Here is a 22,519-nt window from a genome sequence, read left to right on the forward strand (position 1 = left end):
GAGAACCAATCATGTGTTAGAGGGGTGGAACTTTCCCACCCTCTAACCCCAGGGGTGGGGGGCTGGAGGTTGAATCAACCACCAGTTGCCAATGATTCAATCAATTGCATCTATATAATGAAGCCTCCATAAAATCCCACAAAAACAAGGTTCAGAATGCCTCCCAGTTGGTGAACACGTGGAAGTTTGGGGAGAGTGGGGTGTTAGGAGAGGGCATGGAAGCTCTTCACCCCTTCCCTACACCTTGCCCCCTGCATCTCTTTCCATTTGGCTGCCCCTGAGGTATATATCCTTTCATAATACACTGCTGATCTAGTAAGGAAAATGAGTCTCTGAGTTCTGTAAGTCATCCTGGAAAATTAATCAAACACAGGGAAGGAGGAGGATGTGGGAACCTCTGTTTATAGCCAACTGGTCAGAAGCACAGGTAACAACCTGGGCTTTCGACTGGCATCTGAAGGTGGCTGGGCAGTCTTGTTTGTGAGACTGAGCCCTTCACCTGTGGGATCTGATGCTGCCTCTGGGTAGACAGTGTCAGAACTGAGTTGAATTGCAGGAGCCTCAGCTGGTATTGAAGAATTGCCTGGAGGTGTGAGGAAATAAATCCCCACACATTGGAATTGGCTCCAGACCTTAACTGGGACCAATTAATAGCTAGAGGAAGGAAGCCACAAAGGTGAGAGAAGCTTGACTATGTTTATGTGTGGTAGGGCAACAGTCAGAGGAGAGACTGAAAATGGAGGAAAGAGGGGAGATGAGGATGTGCTGAGGAGTCAGGAGGGATGGAGTCCAGGGCCCAAGTGAGGGACTGCCTGGGACAGGAGGAGGGGCACCTCCCTGCGGAAGGGGAAGAAGAAAAGAGGCCACCTGTGGGCTGGGACTCAGAAAAGAGCTCAGGGAGTTATGATGTCAGAAAGCAAGTGAACTGGGAGAGGGGGAAGTGAGCAAGCTGAAGGCAAGGGAATTCTGGCCTGAGCTGAAGCAGTCATGACAAGGTCCAGGGTGTGCCTGGCTGAGGTGGCAGTTATGGCACTCGTTAAAAGGTCAGCAATTATGAGATGGATGATCCCTAGGAACAACTCTGAGGTGGAGAAAAAGTCTGGTGGGTCTATCCTCAAACAGATCAAGAGAAAACAGTTCTTTGGCCTAAAACAGAATCACATTTTGAGATTTTAAAAAATAATTCTAAGTCCTAACTCATAGCCAGTCTAAATACCTCTCACCAAAACGTTAATCGTAGCCTCCCCCAGAGTAGACCAAATATTTAGATCAAATAGCAGACCGAAACTGTGAAGCAGGAAACCTGCACGATGAACCTGGCTCCATCCGCTACAAAATGGGTTAAATCTACCTTTCTGAGTTAGACTGGGGCTTAGTCTCATTCATGCACTCAGCAAACATGCCTTCTTTCCGCCAGGTACTCTGCTAAGCCTGGGGTATTCAAAAATGAATTATCATATCATAGTCTTTGCGGAGCTCACAAACAAGCACAAGGAGCCACACCCTGGCAATATGAAAATTCTAGAGCAGAGGTAGGTAGAAAGTGCAGTGGGGTTGCATGACAACAAAGAAAAGAACCTAGATTTGGGGGAAGCAGCACAGAAAGAGCAAACTCCAGATGAACCTTAAAGAAGGAGGAGAGTGCACCAGCCTGGGATGTGTAGGAAGGGTATCCTAGGAAGAGGCACAGCATGAGAAAGGGCATCGAGGGCCCAGAGAGTCATGAAACTTAACAATCTGGTTGGGCAGAGCAGTAGTTCTTAAACGGCAGCTGGCACATGAATCAGTCTCAGTATCATCAAAATGCAGGTTCCCAGGCCCCAGCTGCAAAGGATCCGGTAGGCCTGGGAACCTGCATTTTAAAACAAGTGTCCTCAATGTTTCTGAAGAAGGTGGTCCATAGTTCATACCGAGAATCCTTGGGCTAGAGTTGAGGGTACCCGGTGGGAGGAAAGAGTTGGGGTTGGGGTGAGGTAGAAATTTTTGTCAGGACCACATCATGCTAAGGAGTTTGAAGGTCAATTTCTAAGTCAGTCATGCACCTTTTGGGAGTGCCCTGATGACATCTGTTCTGGAAATTCCAGTCTGGAGGTGGTGAGGACAAGAGCCTGCAGAGAGGGTGGGTAGCTGCATCCAGGCGGGACATGAGGGGCTTGTTCAAGGGAAAGTACATTATTCCGGGATCAAACCACAACAAGGACTCTGATTTTACCACCCACTCATTGGCTGGGGGCTGCCAGGATGTCCTTGGGCTCCTAGGAGACAGAATCTCCCCTGAGGAGACAAACAGAGCAGCCACGGTGGCCCGCACAGCGTGCACCAGCCTGCACGGAATCCAGGCTGGGGGGCTCCCTGGGGTTCTGAGGCCTGTGCTGATGCTGAGTCATCTCTCACTGGATCTTGCTTCACATGCTGCTGCTTGGCTTCCCCTTGGTTTCCAGGCCAAGGAAGGAGAAAGAAGAAATATTAACCAAAGGTATTGCTAGGGCTGGGTGCCCAGGGCCCCTCCCTTTGCCGCTCTCCCCTTGCTCCCCACCCTGGAAGCTAGGACAAACTGCTGACTTCCCAGTTTTGTGATCCTCTGGGTCGCTCCTTCAGAGAAAGGGCAGAGGTGAATACCTCTTGGAAAACAGCGGTGTTGGGGAGGGACTTGATGATAACCTGTATTCTAGGTGGGGCTCCAGGCTGGCTAATGTGCAGCTCCCGTCACCACCCAGGCCTTGCTCCCACCACACCAGACTGCTTCTCAGAGCAACTTCCTGGCTGCTTGGCACAAAGGGTGACCTTGCACAAAACCACTCCCTTTCTTGGGCTTTGGTTTCTTTTGTAAAATGATGGAGATGGGCTCAAAGAAACTTATCCAGTCCTGTGACTCCTGGACTGATTGCACTGAACTGATTGGGACTGAGAATCCTCCCTCCAATGTCCCCAGGAGGGCCAGGAGCTGGCTGACGCACTCTCAAGGCACACCCTTCTGTTTACTTATTATTTCCTGAACACTCTACTATGTGCAAATAAGAATGGCCATAATTCTCAAGTACTTACCATGTAGTGGCACTATGCTAAGTATTTTACACTTATATAGCTTATTTGCTCATCACAACACGCTATGAAGTAGGTACTATTATTATCTTTATTTCACAAATGAAAAAACTGAGGCTCAGAGAGATGAAGTGTCTTCCCCCAGAACATTCAGCTGGTAAGGCAGCAGAGCCTGTGTGAGCTCCAGGTCGGTCAGCTCCAAAGACCATGGCCGTTCCACCCCACCACGCTTTACAATGCTGGTCAACCCTGGATTAGTCAGGTGCAGGGCATAGCCTATTCTGGAAGTTGTGGTGAGGAAGAGAAGGAGGAAGAACAGATCAAATGATGAAATTATTTGTTAATGGGAATCATAATAGTACCTACTCAGTTGGTGGTTGTGAAAATTAAATGATTAATACATTCACAAACACTTTAGAAAGACAGCTACTAATATTAACATTAAGTATTATTACTAATGCATGTTTTATATATACATTGGTAGTAATTGCCATTTTTAAGTTGTGGTAACATATACATGACATAAAATTTACCATTTAACCCATTTTTAAGTGTACAGTTTAGTGGCAAAAGCACATACACACTGTTGTGCAACCATCACCACTATCCATCTCCAGAACTTTTCCACCTTCTCAACCTGAAATTCAGCCATTGGTTTTTAATAAGTATTAATATAACTCATTGTTATGCTAAATATTTGTATGCTTCTATCTCCTTGACAAAAGGCTGTAGGCTGTAGCAGAGGACACGGGTTGGAGATGATAGCCCTGAGTTCAAATTCGGAGTCCCTCATAGTCTATTTGCACTTAAAACCCTCACCGTTAGCTCCTCCATGGAGAAGGAGACCACACAGGGTTGTGGTTAGTATTAGATGAGATCACCGAGGGAAAAGTACATTGCAATCTCCATGCAAAACGCTCCACAAACGTTAGACCCCTAGATTGGTAGGTAGATACTTTTAAGCTCCTACCTCAGCTCTTCGTACAAAGTAGGAATTCAGAAAAAGTTCTAAATGAACCGGAGTTCTGAGCCGTTTGGCCATACTGCCCCCTGGTGGTAACCCAAAACCGTGCAGCGTCCCTAATCTCCCGGGTGCTTTTTGGGGCTGATTGGGTAAGACCGGGGCCTACAGGCAACCCAAGGGAAACCAAGGGTTTCTGCCTGGGCGGGCTTTTCCTTCTCAACTGAAGACTCCTTATCCTGAGATGTTCGCCAGGCTCAACTCCACGCTCCAAACGGGTAGGTCTCCTTTCTGCACTGTTAACTTTCTCTCACTGCGTTTGCTCACTTGCACCACCTCCCCGCCCGCGGCTTATTCAAACTCTAAAACTCCATCAGACCTGTTCAGATCCTGCCACCTCCAGAAGGCCACCTGCGAACACTCCTCCAAGCTCTCCTCCACCCCCTACCCCAACCTTTAAAAAAAATTTGTTTTTATTAAAGTACAGTTAGTTTACAATGTTGTGTCAATTTCTGGTGTACAGCACAATACTTTTTTTTAACCACTACAGAACTTGTACTTAATTATCTCTGTGTGTAGTTCTCTCCCAACTTTGATTCCTTGATATTATTTCCTGGTTTTCTTAATGTTTCCCAGGGTCTCCAGAGCATGAACTGAAGTTATGGACGGGCTCCTTAAAAGTTGCCGTTGTTTTGTTTTGTTTTTTTTGTAAATAGTTGATTTGCAATATTATACTAGTTTCAGCTGTATGACACAGTGATTGAAAATGTTTATAGATTATACTCCATTTAAAATTATTATATAATATTGGCTATATTTTATATGCTCTGTGCTGTACAATATATATCCTCATAGCTTACTTATTTTATACATGGTAGTTTGTACCTCTTAATCCTCTACCCCTACCTGGCCCTCCCCTCTTCCCTCTGACTGCTCCAACCACTAGTTTGTTCTCTATATCTGTGAGTCTATTTCTGTTTTGCTATATTCATTCATTTGTTTTATATTTCAGATTCCACATATCCATGATAACATACAGTATTTGTCTTTCTCTGTCTAACTTATTTCATGATACCCTCCAGGGCCCTTCATGTTGTTTTAAATGGCAACATTTCATTCTTCTTCTTTTTTTTTTCTCCAAAAACCCAGCTCTTGGTTTCATAGATTTTTTTCTATTTTTTTAATCTCTATTTTACTTATTCCCTCCCTCTTCTTTATTATTTCTTTCCTTTTGCTGACTTTAGGTTTTGTTTGTTCTTCTTTTTCTAATTCTTTTAGGTGGTAGGTTAGGTTGTTTATTCAATTTTTGGGGGGAGGAGGGGTAACTAGGTCTACTTATTTATTTACTTTTAAGAGAAGGTACTGGGAATTGAACCCAGGACCTTGTGCATGCTAAGCATGTGCTCTGCCATTTGAGCTCTACCTCCCCCTAGGTTGATTAGTTGAGATTGTTCTAATTTTTTTAGGAAGGCCTATATCACTATGAACTTTCCTCTTAGGACTGCTTTTGCTGTATCCTATAGATTTTGTGTGGTTGTGTTTTCATTGTCATTTGTCTCAGGTATTTTTTCATTTCTTCTTTGATTTCATCGTTGACCCACTGTTTTTTTAGTAGCATGTTTAGTCTCCATGCAGTCGTTCTTCTCTCTCTCTTTTTTTTCTCCTCTCTTTTTTTTTCTCCTGTGGTTGGTTTCTAGTTTCACGCCATTGTGGTCAGAAAAGATGTTTGAAATAACTTCTATCTTCTTAAATTTGTTGAGGCTTCTTTTGTATCCGTATATGTGGCCTATCCTAGAGAATGGTCCATGCACACTTGAAGAGAATGTATATTCTGTTTTGAGGGGAATGTAATGTCCTAAAAATATCAACTAAGTCCAACTGTTTTACTGTGTCATTTAATATCTCTGTTGCCTTGTTGATTTTCTGTCTGGAAGATCTGTCCAATGATGTTAGTTGGGTGTTAAAGTCTCTTACTATTATTGTGTTCCCATCAATTTCTCCTTTTATGTCTGTTAGTATTTGTTTTATATATTTAGGTGCTCAAATTTTTATTCTTTTTTACGGCTGAGTAGTATTTCATCGTGTGTGTGTGATCTTTATCCATTCACCTGTTGATGGACACTTGGGTTGCTTCCATATCTTGGCTACTATAAATGATGCTGCTATGAACACTGGGTTGCATGTCTCTTTTTGAATTACTGTTTTTATTTCCTTTGGATATATACCTAGGAGTGGAATTGCTGGATTACATGGTAGTTCTATCTTTAGTTTTTTGAGGAACCTCCATACTGTTTTTTTTTTAACAGCAACATTATTTATAATTGCCAAGCTATGGAAGTGTCCTACGTGCACATCAATAGATGAATGGATAAAGAAGATGCAGCATACATATGTAATGGAATACAACTCACCCATAAGAAAGAAGGATATTTTGCCATTTGTAGCCCTTCATTCACTTTTTTTTTACTTCAAAAACCAGAATTTTATAACTGGCATAAACATTTCCATTGCATCAAAAACAACAAAATACCTAGAAATAAACTGAACCAAGGAGGGAGGAACCTCCATACTGTTTTCCATAGTGGCTGTACCAATTCACACCCCCAACAAGAGTGAACGAGGGTTCCCTTTCTCCTGCATCCTTGACAACATTTGTTATTTATTGTCTTTTTGATGATAGCCATCCTGACAGGTGTGAGGTGATATGTCATTGTGGTTTAGATTTGCATTTCTCTTATGATTAGCAAAGTTGATCATCAAAAGCTATACATTTTTGAGTGCCTAATATGGACCAGGTAGAACTCTGGGTTCTTTTACAAACATGCCTTCAACCCTCGTGATAATTCTAATGCAACTCTATGGCAAAATACATATATTTCAATTTATAGGTAACAAAACTGAGCTTCAGAAAGTCATACAGCTAGTTAAGTGGTAGAGTATGGGTTTGAACCCATGTGTGCCTGCTTACAAATCCACAGATTATATTTCATCTCCCATACTGACTCCTCTCAATCGTTAGCACCTGCCTGGAACAGCGACTTGGGAAAGAATTGAAAACACCTGGACTTAGAGAGCTCTGTGGTGGGTTTGATTAGCAATGTCTGCCGTGAGTGAGGAATGGTGAGTGGTGATGTATGAGCCTTGTACTTGACGTCCTTCGATTACCTCATGCTGGACAGGTCCATGGGGGGATATTCCATCTTATTCTGAACATGGTTTTAAGAAGGCATACATAATATGTTAAATAAACATGAGCTTTAAAGTAAGACTGACCTGTGTTAAAATTAAGCCCCATCAGTTTCTGGAACTTGGAAATGTGACTTGGTCCTTTCTTTAAGCCTTAGATTCCATATGTATGAAATGTGTATAATTCACACATGGGTTGTTATGAGGGTTCATTCTCATTCACCCTGGGTTGTTATGGGGGTTTAATGGGATTAATTCCATAAACACCCTTGGCATGGTGTTTGGAACGAGTAAGTGCTCAACTGGTGTTACTTCCCTCTCCCTTCCTATTAGACAGAGCCTGATTCATCTCATGCACTAGTTTGGAGGGTACTGTCTTTCTTAGGAAATAATAACTGTACATCAAAATTATCACAAATATAAGGCTTTAACATGATGAAACCAAATGTGAGAAACCAGGAGGGACAATACTGTCTATGTGATATTCCTCTCCTAAGTTTCTAACTTGAATCTAAACATGAGGAAAGAATCAAAGACAAAACAATTGGCCTGGAGGCTGAAAAAAAAATCAATGTAAAAAATACCAAAAAAAACGGAAAACTGTTCCAGAATAAAGAAATTAGAAGAGATGCGTCAGCAAGTGCTATGTATGATCTAAAAACAAAAAACAAAAACAGCTACAAAGGACAAGCAGGGGAATTAAAATATGGATAAATATCAAATGTAGCTTTATATCAATGATAAATCTCCCAAGAATGATAATTATGTTGTGGCTATGTGGAAGAACATCCAAGTTCTTGGGAGAGGTTTGCTGAAGGATTTAGAAGTGAAGTATCAGGATGCCTACAACTAACTCAGTGGTTTAGGAAAAGGTGTATGTATGTATATATGTTTGTATAAAGAGTTAAAGCACATATGGCAATAAACAACAAATTCATGCAGTAAGCGCAGGGAACTATATTCAATATCATGTAGTAACTTGGGGTGAAAAAGAATATGAAAATGAATATATGTATGTTCATGAAAGACTGAAGCATTGTGCTGTACACCAGAAATTGATACAACATTGTAAACTGACTATACTTCAATAAAAAAAAATATACAAGGAAAAAAATGTTAATGCATATAAAAATTTCAAAAAAAGGCAAATATGGCAAAATGTTAACAATGCAATCTAAGGAAAGGACATCCAGTGTTCATTGTATTACTCGTAACTTTTCTGAAGATTTGAAATATTTCAAAATAAAAAGTCAAAAATAAAAATATATATATTCTAGTTAGCAAAGTTTTAAAATTATAATGCTCCATGTTGGTGAGGGTATGGTAAAATGAATATACTAATAAATTCCAAATGATAAACTGGCACAACTACTTTAGAAGACAATTTCATAACACATGTCTGTACACTTTAACACAGTGATTCTGCTTCTGGGAGTTTGCCTTAAGTCAATAACTGAAATGAAGGGAAAAAAATGGAAAAAATATTCAGTGCAATGTTTTTTACAGTGGTAAATATTGGAGAACAATAACCCTAAATGTCTAGCTACTGAGGAATGACTAAATTGTATCAACTTGATGGATTATAATGCAGCTATTAAAAGTGAAAATTGTGAATAATAATTTTTAAAATATTTGAAGATTGGGAAAAATGAAAAAGTTAAATTTTACAAAAGCAGAATAGAGAATTAGAACAAAGAAGTGGGAGGAAAAATAAACCTTTGTTCTTTTTACAAGCCTGGGTGGAAGCTCAGTTTAAGACTGATTTCTGTCCTTATCACAAAAGCCCGAATTCTGAGAGAATCTCTGAAGGAGTAGCTATGGTCTACCTAAGACTTTGAACCTATTTTTATGAGAAAGAGGGAATACATCCTTCTAAATGAAGAAACAAAAGAGGAAAATGCCTTTGAATGCCTAGGTCCTGACACTGCCTGCGTGTCCAGGAAACACTTTAAATGCACCAAGTCATTAATCATGAGCTCCTAGAGCAGGAATAATCCATCCTAATTAATTTATTTGAGCAATAGAAATGATGGATCACTAAACATTAATTACAGAACACTCAGCATATGTCCAAATATAGGGACTGAAAAAAAGCAACAAGGATGGAAAGGCTGGGAAGAAAACTGTCTCAAATGATGAGAAAATCACTTATCTGTGGTGAGCGGGAAGGGCACATGGTCACATTTTATAGGATACTAAGATACACAGGGGCAGTCCTCTCTGAAGTTTGAGGGCCCTTCTGTTCACTTTAGGATTCCAATTCTCCACTATCCTAGCCCTGCTCTCCAAAGAAACAGGGAAAGAAATAATGACAAAAGATATAAGGCAATTGTTTCTCAGAAGCCCAGTTTTAATTTGTTAGTAACCAGTGTGACCAGAAACAACCAGGATCTCCAGCCCAGGAGACAGATAAGGTCACATCTCTTCTACTTTTCAAAAGAAAACCAGCTTGCTCACCCTCATGCCAGATGAACAAAAAGTCCAATATCCCTTTCTTCCCTTGAGTTGTCCAGCATCCCTGGTTTCACACAAACCAAAGGGGCCGGTGTTGTTTCTAATTGCCTTAAGGACAGAGAATGGAAGACACGTTTCCATTCACCAGAAAACCTGTTTTGGGGAGCTGCCGCCTCTGTCACTGCCACATGTGTGGCTGATGAAAACCCTCTGGAAAACACATCTCCGCTTCTTCCTGCAAGGAGCTGGTTGCTTTGAATCTCTGTGGTGCTCTGTGCTGGGCTCCCAAGGTCACCCCCACATGCTGAAGTGTGCGCCCCCCACCCCAATTCATGTGTTGAAGTCCTACCCCCCAGTACCTTACAATGTGACTGTATTTGGAGATAGGATCTTTAAAGAAGTTACTAAGGTTAAATCACATCATTGCTGTGGACCCTAATCCAGTATGACTGGTCTTGTAAGGAGAGGAGATAAGAACATAGGTACACACAGTGAAAGACCAGATGGAAACAGAGGGAGAAGATGTCTATCTACAAGCCATGGGGAGGGGCCTCAGATGAAATCAACTCTGCGAACACCTTCATCTTAGACTTCCAGCTTCTAGAATTATGAGAAAATATATTTCTGTTGTGTGAAGCCATCTAGTCTATCGAATTTGTTAGGGCAACGCTAGCAAATGAATGTAGGTCAGCTTTGTTCCTATGTATGCATCTATAGTGTTGTCCCAAAATCACTTGTTGAAAAGACTATTCTTTCCCCATTGAACGGTCTTGTCAAAAATCAAGTGACCATACATGAAAAGATGTTCAATGTTGCTAATTGTTAGAGAACTGCAAATCAAAACTACAATGAGGTATCATCTCACACCATTCAGAATGGCCATCATCAAAAAATCTACAAATAATAAGTGCTGGAGAGGGTGTGGAGAAATAGGAACCCTCCTGTACTGTTGGTGGGAATGTACATTGGTGCAGCCACCATGGAAAACAGTAGGGAGGTTCCTTAAAAAGCTAAAAATAGACTTACCATATGATCCTACAATCCCACTCCTGAGTATGTATCTGGAGAAAACTCTAATTTGAAAAGATATATGCACCCCAATTTTCATAGCAGCACTATTTACAATAGCCAAAACATGAAAGCAATCTAAATATCATCAACGACAGATGAATGGATGAAAAAGATGTGGTATAGATAAACAATGGAATATTACTCATCCATAAAAAAGAATGAAATAATGCCATTTGCAGCAACATGGTTGGACCTAGAGATTATCATACTAAGTGAAGTAAGTCTGACAGAGAAAAACAAATATCATGTAATATCATTTATATGTAGAATCTAAAACAGTGACACAAATAAATTTATTTACAAAATAGAAACAGACTCACAGACATAGAAAACAAACTTATGGCTACTAAAGGGTAAAGAAGGGGAGGGATAAATTAGAAGTTTGGGATTAACAGTCTTGAGATTCAAGACTGAAGAAGTACACACACACACACACACACACACACCTGAATCACTGCAGTATACCAGAAAATGACACATTGTAAATCAAGTGTAATTCAATAAAAAAAAAATCAAGTGACCTTAGATATATGGGATTCTTTTTTTTTTTTTAACGGGATTCTTTCTGGACACTTAATTCTATTCCATTGACTTATATGTCTATCCTATGCCAGTACCACATTGTTCTGGTTACCACAGTTTTGTATAAGTTTTGAAATCAGGAACCATGAGTTCTCCAACTTTGTTCTTTTTCAGATTGGTTTGGCTATTCAGGGTCCCTTGCAATTCCATGTAAATTTTAGAATCAGTTTGGCCATGTTGAGCTGCAAAAAAGGCAGCTGGGATTTTGATAAGGATTGCATTAAATCTGTAGATCAGTTTAGGGAGTATAACAATCATAACAATATTAAGTCTTCCAATGCATGAATATGGGATATCTTTCCATTTATTTAGCTCCTCTTTAATTTCTTTCAATAATGTTTTATAGCTTTCAGTGTGTAAGTCTTGAATTTCTTTTGTTAAATGTATTTCTAAGCACAGTTGACAACATGGATTTGAACTGCATGGATCCATTTGTATACGGATTTTTTTCCAATAAATACTATAGTACTACATGATCCACAGTTGGTTGAATTTGTGGATGTAAAAACTCCAGAGGGCCATCTATAATGTTACATGAGGATTTTCAACTGTTAGCACCCCTAACCCCCACATTGTTCAAAGATCAACTGTATTTATTCTTTTTAATGCTACTGTAAGGGGAGTTTTAAATTTTTAATTTTCAGATTGTTCATTGCTGGTTCATAGAAATACAACTGATTCTCGTACATTAATCTTACATCCTGCAGCCTCAGAGAACTTGCTTAGTAACTTTAATAGTTTTTTTGTGGATTCTTTAGGATTTTCCATGTATAAAATCATGCCATCTGTGAATGGTAGTTTTACTTCTTCCTTTCTAATCTAAAGGCTTTTAAATTACATTTTCTTGCCTAATTCCTTAGCTAGAATTTCCAGTACATGTTGGATAAACATGGAAAGAGTGAATGTCCTTGTCTTCTACCTGATCTTTGGTCTTTCAGTCTTTCACCATTATGATGTGAGCTATGAGTTTCTGTAGATGCCTTTAGTGAGGCTGAGAAAGTTCCTTTCTATTTCTAGTTTGTTGAGTGTTTTTTATCATGTAAGGGTGTTAGATTTTGACAAATACTTTTTCTGCATCTACATCTACTAAAATGATCATGTGTAGATTTTGTCCTATATCCCACTAATGTGGTGTATTGCATTGTTTGATCTTCATATGTTGAGCCACCACTGCATTGCTGGGATAAAGCTCACTTGGTCATGAAGTGTAATCTTCATGTACTGCTTCATTCAGTTTGCTAGTATTGCATTGAGGATTTTTGCATGTGTATTCATAAGGGATATTGGTCTGTAGTTTTCTTTTTATGTATTATTTTTGGCTTTGGTATCAGGACAATCCTGGCCTCATATAATGAGTTAGGAAGTGTTCTCTCTTCTATTTTCTGCAAGAGAAAGATTAGTGTTGATTCTTCTTTAAACACTTGGTAGAACTCACCAGTGAAGCATCTGGTCCTAGGTTTTGTTGTTAAGAGATTTTTTGGATTACTAATTCAATCTCATTACTTACAGGTATATTCAGATTTTCCATTTCTTCTTCAGTCAGTTGAGGTAGTGCGTGTGTTTCTCCACTGCGAAGTTACTCTTTTTCCTTTCTGTATGCTCTTCCAGAAGTCAGCAAACTATGGCTAGAAGGCCAAATCCAGCCCACTGCCTGTTTTGTAAATAAATTTTATTGGTACACAGCCACACTCAATTTTTTTAAACATATTTTCTGTGGGTGCTTTCATGTTACAACAGCAGAGGTAAGTTGTTGTGAAAGAGACTGTATGGCTCACAGAGACCAATATAATTCCTCCCTGGTTCTTTGCTGGCTCCTGCTGTATGCATTAGAAATCTATCACTAAATCTAGCCCACATTTAAGGGGAGGAGAATGAAAGTTTACCTTGTACAGGGAGAAGTATCAAAGCATTTTTGGACAAATGTTAACATCAAGATAATTAAATATTGTGGGGTCTATACTTTGAGGCTGTGCAAATATCATGTTTCTCCTTAAAGCTTTGCTCACCACTGTTAGCTTCATCAGTAGATCTTGCCTGAATCAGTTATTACTGTGGTGCTCTAATCATGATTTTCTGTTTCTCTCATTCCTTTCACATGTATTAATTAGAATTCTTCTGTAAGGGAGGTTTGTTCCTCTTTCCTTCTTCCCCACTTATTTACTTATTCAGACTTTTAATTACCTCAGTATGGGCTCACAGATATTTATTTCAGTCTTTGGGTCATAATCCATTACTGTCACAATTTATTTCATGGTACAGGAGTTGAGGTACTTTCTCTAGTTGGAGAGACACCTGGTACAATGGAGAACACAGTACAAGGTTATATGTTAGAAGCCTGAATTTGTAAATTTTAGGCAAGTCCCTTGACCTCTCCTTCTATTTATCATCAGCAAGATAAAAATATTAATAGCCACCTCACAGGATTCTTGTGAAAATGCCATTTGAACTAGGAGACAGGATGTAAATGTTAGATTCTTTGGTAATGTACTTCCATTACTCCCATTTTCTTCTTCACTTTCCTTCTCTCCCCCTTTCCTTCCTCTTTTCTAATTCCTCCTTTTTTCCCCTCTGCCTATGTTGCACCCAACAGGGGTCCCCTGTGCCCTAGGGGTGAAGCCAGTGGGGTCTGAGTCACAGTACTTCTTTGAAGGAGGGCTTCACCAGGGCCAGCCCAAATAACCAGCTTCCCTTTGCTGCAGTCCCCAGGAAGCCACTTCAAGGACTCCTTTGCTGTTCTAAGCAGACTGCTTCCTGCACACATGTCCTTCGTACCCCTCATCCCCTGGGAGGCAGAGACCTTGCCTTACACATCTTTTGTAATTCCCTTTCCTCCCTTACTGCACAATGCCTTTCAGATAGTCTTCAATCAACCTGGGATGTGGATTTTAACATACACGTATTCTGCATTTTAACATACACATATTCTGCATGTTTCCATAATGCAAAACATAGGCATGCTACTGCTGGCAAACATCACCACTGAAATTCATTTGGTGGTTTCTATCATTTTCCTGGAGTTTCATTCCTAGTTTGGAGATATTAGACATTTCATATCAACAGTCATTAGCTATGTGGGAGGCTATAAACTGAGTCAGACCTGCATGGTACTGAATCTCATGAGCCCACAGTACAGTTAGGGTGAGAGAATTCTGCACAAATAACCAACCACAGATTATCAAGGACTTCAGATGAGACTGGGGGTGTGCAGGGTGGTATGGCTGTAGACAATCAAGGACTTCAAATGCCAGATATCACATGGACTTTGTTCAATAGGCAGTGGGAAGCTAGTGAAGGCTTTTGAGAACAAAAGTGATTCAATACCTATTGAGAAAGTAGGAAGGCTGAAATGCAAGAGCCTGGAGACACTGAGGGGTGCAATTAGAAGGCTTTTGGAATGGCTCAAGTGAGAAAAAATATATCCCAATGACAGTAAGAATGGAAAGAAGTGGACAGAAACCTTGCCTAGGAAAAGTCAACAGGAAACGGGTCAATTAGGAATCAGAGAATCTTAGAAGGTGACCTTTGAGACTCTCTGGGGCAAGTCTTAGGTTTCAGAAGAAGAAGAAGATGAGATCTGAGGACCCTGTTACCTTCCCAAGCTCACACTGTTGGTTAGTGAATGTACCAGTCAAGGGGACACAAGGCTATGCTGCAGTAACAGTCAAACCTCAGTCTCCAGGGCCTAACCCATAGAGCTTTTTTTCCGACTCACAAAAAGTCCTCTGCAGGCCAGGAGACCTCCCCCTTAGGGCAGCACCCCATTCTAGATGATGACTCAGGGATCTAGTCTGCTATTGTGCATTATGCCAACCCAACTTATACCTTCTAGGAAGAGAAATTATGGAGAACATGTATCCCTTCCTCTCACAGACCTTTGGCAGGATTAGTCTCATGCCCCAGCCTAGCTATAAGGAATTGTAGAGGAAAGAGAGCTATCCATGTGCTGTTTCATGAGCACTGCATTCTCCATCACAGTCACAGAACTAGGACCGGCCTGATTCCTGTGATCTGGGCATTTTCCCCACAGTTTATAGGAAGTGGAATCCACTTCATGGATTTGCTAACACCTCAGTGTACCCTGTGTTCTGAGTATCTTCCTGTTACTGCAGATTTGGCAAGAGAACTGAAAACAGATTGTCAGTCTTAAGAGAAACAACCCCATTCAGAAACTGTAAGTGGGCAGCTTGACATAAGCTAGGGATATTTCAAGCAACTCCAAACTATGTATTACCATATGGCAATTATTTGTACAGGCATACCTTGTTTTATTGTGCTTCACTTTATTGTGCTTTGTAGATACTGTGTTTTGGTTTTTTCCTTTTTCTTTTTCCTCCTTCCTTTCTTTTTTCTTCCTCTTCTTCTTCCTCCTCCTCGTCTTCTCCTTCTTCTTTTTTTTAAACAAATTTAAGGTTTGTAGCAACCCTGCATCGAGCAAGCCTATTGGTGCCATTTTTCCAACAGCATTTGCTCACTTCATGTCTCTGCATCATATTTTGGTAATTCTCACAATATTTCTAACCTCTCACCAGCAAAAAAAAAAAATTGTCACTTGCTGAAGGTTCAGATGATGGCAACAAAGTATTTTTTAATTCAGGTATGTACGTTTTTAAGATATAATGCTATTGTATACTTAATAGACTACAGTAGAGTGTAAAAGTGACTTTTATATGCATAGGGAAATAAAAAAATTCATGTGACTCACTTTCTTGTGTTTTTTGTTTTATTGTGATATTCACTTAATTGTAGTGTTTTGGAACCAAACCCCCAATATCTCCAAGGTATGCCTGTATAATCTAAAAATAAGTACAGAAATATCTGCATAGTACACATCAACCCAAACATTTACACCTCTGCTCCATGACTTGAGAAGTCACAGAAGTAGATGCAGGCCATAGGGTTAAAGTGCAAAGACATCCCCATAAAAGAGGTGGGGGAACTGATGAAGAAGAATGAAGTCTTCTCTGGGTGACTGCCTGCTGGGCTTTCAACTTCCTCCTGAGAGAGGCAGGTCTTTACCACTAAGAGCCATATTTAATAGCATTGGACTTAGCACCCTGGCCACAAGTGATCAGGGCAGAGAAAGATGCTTGACTCGAAGGCAGCTAATTTCTGGGCAGGCAGGTGGCTTGGTGGTATGGTATGAGACAACTGGAGACTAACTAGGCCAACCAAAAAAGAGAATCAGATCATGGGATAAGGTTTGTCAACTGGCAACAGTCACCAGAGATGAAGGGCACAGAGGGAGAAAAGACAGCATATCGCTGAAGTGGTAGAACCCTGGAGTCAGCAAGAGCCTGAGCTTTGCTTTTCATAGAGTAAGAAGTAGGTAGTGCCAGACCATACAGAAGCTGGGGAAGCAGACTACTAAGATGGCAAACGGGCTAAGCATCAGGAAACAGCAAATTCCTGCCACTACAGAAGCAATGAGATATTTTGGTCCCTAGAGCTGTGCTGATCAGATTCCAAACTATATTTATAATCCCCAGTAAGCCCAGCCATATGGCTACTCCTGAACTTCTAGCCTCGTGGCTGAGATTTCTGTCTTCCTTAATTCTATAAGGTTGCTTACAATAACCCCTCGTTACTTCTCGTGGCCTGAGTGAATTTGTCCTTTGCAACCACAGGACCCCATCAGGTCATAAAAAGAAATGAAGTTCTGGTACCCATTACAACTTGATGAACCCTGAAAACATTATGCTAAATAAAATAAGCCAGACACAAAAGAACAAATATTGTATCATTCCACTTATATGAGGTACCTAGAATAGTCAAAATCAAAGAGACAGAACATAGAATAGAAGTTACCAGAGGCTGGGGGCTCAGGGAATTGGGACAGGGGGAGTTATTATTTAATGGGTCAGAGTCTCTGTTTCGAGTGATGAAAAAGTTCTAAAAATAAATAGTTGTGATGATTACACAGCACTGTGAACGTACTTAATGCCACTGAATTGTATACTTTAAAATGGTTAAAACAGTAAAATTCATGTACCACACACACACAAAGACCCTATTAGGGATACATTGTGATGGAAAGAATACCAGCTTGAAGTCAGGGAAACTGGGTTCAAGACCCAGCTCTGTCATTTTCCAGCTGTGTCAACTCTCAATGTCTTGGTTTATTCACTTGGAAAATGTATGAAATAAAACCCTTTCTAAGTTTGTTGAGGAACAATGAAGACAAAATGCAGTAAATCATTACATAACTATATTTTGAAAATGAGTCTAGTGAGTCTTGCTATGTGTATTTGGAAGAAGAGACAACAAGCTTCTGTTTTCTCATTTTAAGAAAATGCAAGGCTTCTCCTTGGACTCTCTGTTCAGGGTATACTGGTGTGAGCAGCGTGAAGCTCTCCACGCCTGACTTCAAAGACCCCAGACTTCTCTGAATGCCCCTTTTCTCCACTTCACCCTGCCATTTCCTCTCCAGCTGCTCTTGGGCTCCCAACGCTTTGTGCTCTCTTTTCCTCTAGTCCCTTAGGAGGCATTATTTTCTCATTCAAACTGGAGTCACCTTGTTTCCCTTCCCACAGCATATCTGTATTTAGGCCACATCTCTTTCTAGGTAGGAAAAAGCCTGATCCATAGAAGTCTGCTGAATTGAACTGAAGGAATTTTTTAGGCATCAGCAGACAGACGCATAGAAAATGCTGGGGGAGAGGGAGCCCTCCAAGTCCTTTGTGTCTCCCACAGCCAGGTAGTTTATAATCCTGAAATATTTGCTGAGTGGGATCCTTTCTCTAGGCATCATCGAAAGGCGGAGGCAGGGGGTGGAGTGGGGAAGGAGGGGTGGATCAAATGGTTTCTCAAGTTTGATTCCATTCTGACTTTCTTTAAGGACTAAAAAGTAGGCACCCAGACCAGGAAGGCTGGGGAGCTGTCCTAGGTCCTGAAGTGTAAGAGTGGGCGAGCTTCCCTGTTTCTCCTATTCCTGGGGCCCGGCAACTCCGAGTCTGCCTAAACTCAGATTTAGAATAGGTAAACGAAGAGCTAATTCTGGGAAAGGGGAAAGGATGAGAGAGAGAGAAGTATACAAACACACAGCTTTCTGGATCAGCCCAAGCATAGAGAGATTGCTAAAGGCAAAACATAGAAACTTTCACTTTTATTTTATTTTTAAGTAAGAATGGTCACCAAGGAATCCCTAAGCAAACATATGGAACAAGTGAAAGGGGACAAAAGGCTGTGCATCAAACAATGCAACACAAAATTGTGTAAGCACCAATCTGTGAGCAAAACTACAACCACATCAACTGAGCCACACCAAAGGACTCACAGCTCTTTTATCTTTTCTTGTAGATAAAAACAGTTTAATTTTTATGGACAGAGGACAAACAGGAGTATGACGTAGCTTGATGTCATGTTCTTTCACATGTCTTTGTTAAAAAAAATTCTCCCTTCTCCAGAAAGTCTGGGGCATTATCCTCCCCAATTGCATTACTGATATACTCATGCAAGCATCTTTTCATGGGGACTGAAGAAACTTTGCTGAACAAATATCACGAGTGTAAAACCAGACACAGAAAAGGGGCGGACTTCCCTCTAAGTATTTAGCACATATGGTCTGCAGTCAAATACATACAGCTTTATGTAGTCCGTAAGTTAGGACTTCAAATTAACCATAACTCTTCAACTAATCATAAGCTCCTTAGAGGCAGTGACCATGTCTCATGTCTTCTCCTACACAAACAGCATAAACATGTACCTGGGCACACAGTAGGTGTTCAATAAGTGTTGGTTGGTTGACTAGTTAAAGCAAATTAGAGCTGGAGGCTGTATTTCACTCAGGTAATGTATTATCTTATTCTTTCTTTTTGAAAAATCAGGGTATTTTTAATAGAGAAAAACTAAAAAATAATATAAAAGTCCAAGAGACTGATTAAATAACTTATATCACATCCACATAACTGAACACCACACTGAACTGTAAAAAGAAGTAAATAGATCTATATAACTGATGTGGGGAAATGGCTATAACTTATGAAGTAAAAAAATGAATGTTGTAGAACAGTATATAAAATGCATATGATTCTATATTTACTAAAAATTTAATTAATCTAAGAAAAGTGACACTTCTAGCTATACTTATTGTTATAATTCCAGCAGCAGGCACATAGCCAGGGTTCAGTAAATAATTGTTAAATGGCTATGGTAACATCAAGGACTCAGAATAGCACTTAAAATACTTCCAACAAATTCTGACCTTTTTCTATGACTCTCGAACAAGCAGGATTTTCCTATCGTTGGCCAGGAAGTGGGGAGAGGACTTCATAATTAGACAAAGTTGGTAGAACCTTAGATTGAAGGTCATTGGTTCAATCCCAGATTTGACTGATATATTCTTTTTTGCTTACTTTATCTATCTAGATATCTATCTATATACGTATTAATCAATTTTCATAACTTTTTATTCTGAAAAATTTCAAACCTATAGAAAAGTTGCAAGGCTAACACAATGGACATCTGTATTCACCAACTGTTAACTTTTTGCCACATTTGCTTTATCTTGCCCATCTGTGTGTGTGTGTGTACTGTTTCTGCCAAACTACCTGACAGTAAGTTATATAAATCATGACATTGCAAACCTAGATACTTCAGCATGTATCTCCAAAGAACATTTGCCTATTTTTTCCATGTATATGATTTTCAAAGAAGTATTTCTTGCTTTGAAATATTTTAAGACCCACAAGAAGTTGCAAAAATAGTACAGAAAGTTCCCAGTACCATTCACTCAGCTTGTTCTCCATGATAACATCTTACATAATCTTAGTACAATATCAAGACCAGAAAATGACACTGACACAACAAATTAATTCAACTACAGATCTTGGATTTCACTAGGTTTCTTGGTTTCTCTCTCTCTTTCTCTGTCTTCTTTCATTCTATGCATTTTTATCACGTGTATAGATCTGAGTAACAAAACTGTTCTGTCACCACAAAACAACCTTCATGTTACCCCTTTATCATCACATCCTCCCCCAGCCTTAACCCATCAACCACTGATCTGTCCTCAATCATTCTGTCATTTCCATAATGCCACATAAATGAAGTCATATAATATGTAATATTTTTTTCACCCAGCATAATGCCCTTGTGATTCATCCAAACTGCTAAGAATTATTCATCAATAGTTGATTCTTTTCAATACTGAGTCGTTTCCACTGAATGGCTCTATCATGGTTTGTTTATCCATTCACCTATTGAAGGGCATTTGGGCTGGTTTTGTTTTTGTCTATTATAAGGAAAGCTGCTGTGAACATTCATATAGAAATTTTTCTGTGGATGTAAGTTTTCAGTTTTCTAGGCTAAATATTCAGAAGTGAGGTTGCTGAGTCACACAGTAAGCAGAGGAACAGATGAGACAGAAAAGTTAAGATCAAGAAGTGGGCTGAGATGGAGAGGCTAGAGGGAGATGATATGTTCACTTTTAGATAATAGCACTTGAAGAGCAGCCAGCATTTATGAGGAGATGTCCAACAGGCAGTTGGATATGTGGGTTTGGGGTTGGAAATTTGAGGGAGAAGGGAAATAGCTCAGTGGTAGAGTGCATGATTAGCATGTACGAGGTCCTGGGTTCAACCCCCAATAACTCCATTAAAAAAAAAAGACAAATAAAACAAAACAAAACAAAACAAAAACAGAAGAGTATAATGGAGTTGGAAATTGGAAACGGATTTTAGAATCATCATCATCAGTCAGGCCTTTTGTTATATGCCCCACAGCAACGTGTACTCTCCTTCAGAGCACTTGTCACAATTACAATTAACAATTAACTGTGTAATTGTTTAATCTGTCTCTCCTGCTAGAATTCCAGTTCAATGGAAGCAGAGTCCTAGCACCTAGTCCAGTGCCTTGTACTCAGTAAATACTGCTGAATGGATGAATGAAAAAACTTGCTACTTCCAAGAGCCACCATTTATTGAGCATGCACAGTAGGCACTGTGATAACCATTTCATATACGTAATCTCACTTAAACCCCACAGTAATTTCATGAGATGGGGGTCAAGGGTTCTCAAACCTAAATTCAGTGGGTCTAGGGTAACTCCTGGGAATCTGAATTTAAGTTCCCAGGTACTTCTAAAGAGCAGTCAGGTTTGGAGACCACTCAGGTGGATGGTTTTATTGAAATTTTACAGATGATGAGACTAGGGTTCAGCAAATAATAGTGACTTGTTCAAAGTCTCATGGCTAGGAAGAACCATGATGCAAAACTAGATCTCTTGGAGAGAATTTTACCACAAGCCTCCCTGTGGTAAAAAAAAAAAAAAAAAGAGTTTATGAGGAAAGAGCAGAAGGCCAAAGAGGGAGTCCTTGAAACCAAGGAGAGTAGTGAGCACTGCCAAATGCCACAGAGAGGTCACAGAGGATGTGGTATCAGGGAGAACCTGGGGACGACCAACCAGAGTGTCTGCAATGCCTGAGTCTGACATTACAGGAAGATGAAGACACAGCTCATATAGGGCAGGGCACTCCCTCTGGAGACCTGGCCAGCTGGAAGGAGCTGTGGTTTGAGGCTCAGCCAAGATCACTCCTTGGTAGTAAAGCTTTGTGCTAAAATTATTAAAGTCAAATATCTGGGCCTGTGGAGTGGTATGCCAAGAAAGGAGGGGCAGGGAGGCTTAAGTCTCATGGGGGAATTTCAATTTGGAATCTCAAGTAAGCTATTCAGAAACTGCAAAATGCAGCCCACTTCAGATTTTCCAGGGCCACTACTCCTTTGCTGGATTATTCAGGCCTTGCCTCACTTTCTTCTCCTCTATGTGTGTTTTGCCTTTGGATTACTGCTTCTATTGGAGGATGGAAGGAAGAAGAAGGTTGAAACTCCAACTAGGACACTTTGCTGATTTTTGGTAGTCCTGAATACCATGGTTGAAATGAAACTAGAATGATAACTCAGAAGTAAGACCTTCTAATTATCTGTTTCCACATAGCCACACTCATGTTGGCCCCTGGTACTATAAACATTCAAGGTTGGCAGTATTCTCTCTCTCAAAGGGCAGCCTGGAGACCTGTGCAAGGATATGGTGGGTGATAACGCCATCACTAAACCCAACTCATATGCTGTTGATGGTAGATACAAAGCAATATGTGTTATTTGAAAAAGGGCAATGATGACAATAACCCCTTATACCTGTACAAAGCACCTTCACATGCATCAACTCAATCATTCATGACCTTGGGGAGATAGGTATTGTTATCCCCACACTTAGTGAGTGGCAGGAGCC

At 40.2% G+C, this 22,519-nt stretch overlaps 1 long non-coding RNA gene across 2 annotated transcripts in view; it reads right to left on the reverse strand.

Moving 5' to 3' along the window:
- Positions 1-3,115: 3,115 nt before the first annotated feature.
- LOC140699834 (uncharacterized) overlaps positions 3,116-22,519 on the reverse strand; it is a 38,648-nt gene continuing 19,244 nt past the window's right edge. For both annotated transcript variants that reach the window (XR_012078079.1, XR_012078078.1), the window contains 3 exons: positions 13,478-13,588; positions 12,804-12,947; positions 3,116-3,323 (listed from right to left, as the gene is read on the reverse strand). This is a non-coding gene — a long non-coding RNA (uncharacterized lncRNA). The remainder of the gene's footprint in view (positions 3,324-12,803; positions 12,948-13,477; positions 13,589-22,519) is intronic.

Source organism: Vicugna pacos, chromosome 11, assembly GCF_048564905.1.
Source record: "Vicugna pacos chromosome 11, VicPac4, whole genome shotgun sequence".
In the NCBI taxonomy this organism is placed as follows: domain Eukaryota; kingdom Metazoa; phylum Chordata; class Mammalia; order Artiodactyla; family Camelidae; genus Vicugna; species Vicugna pacos.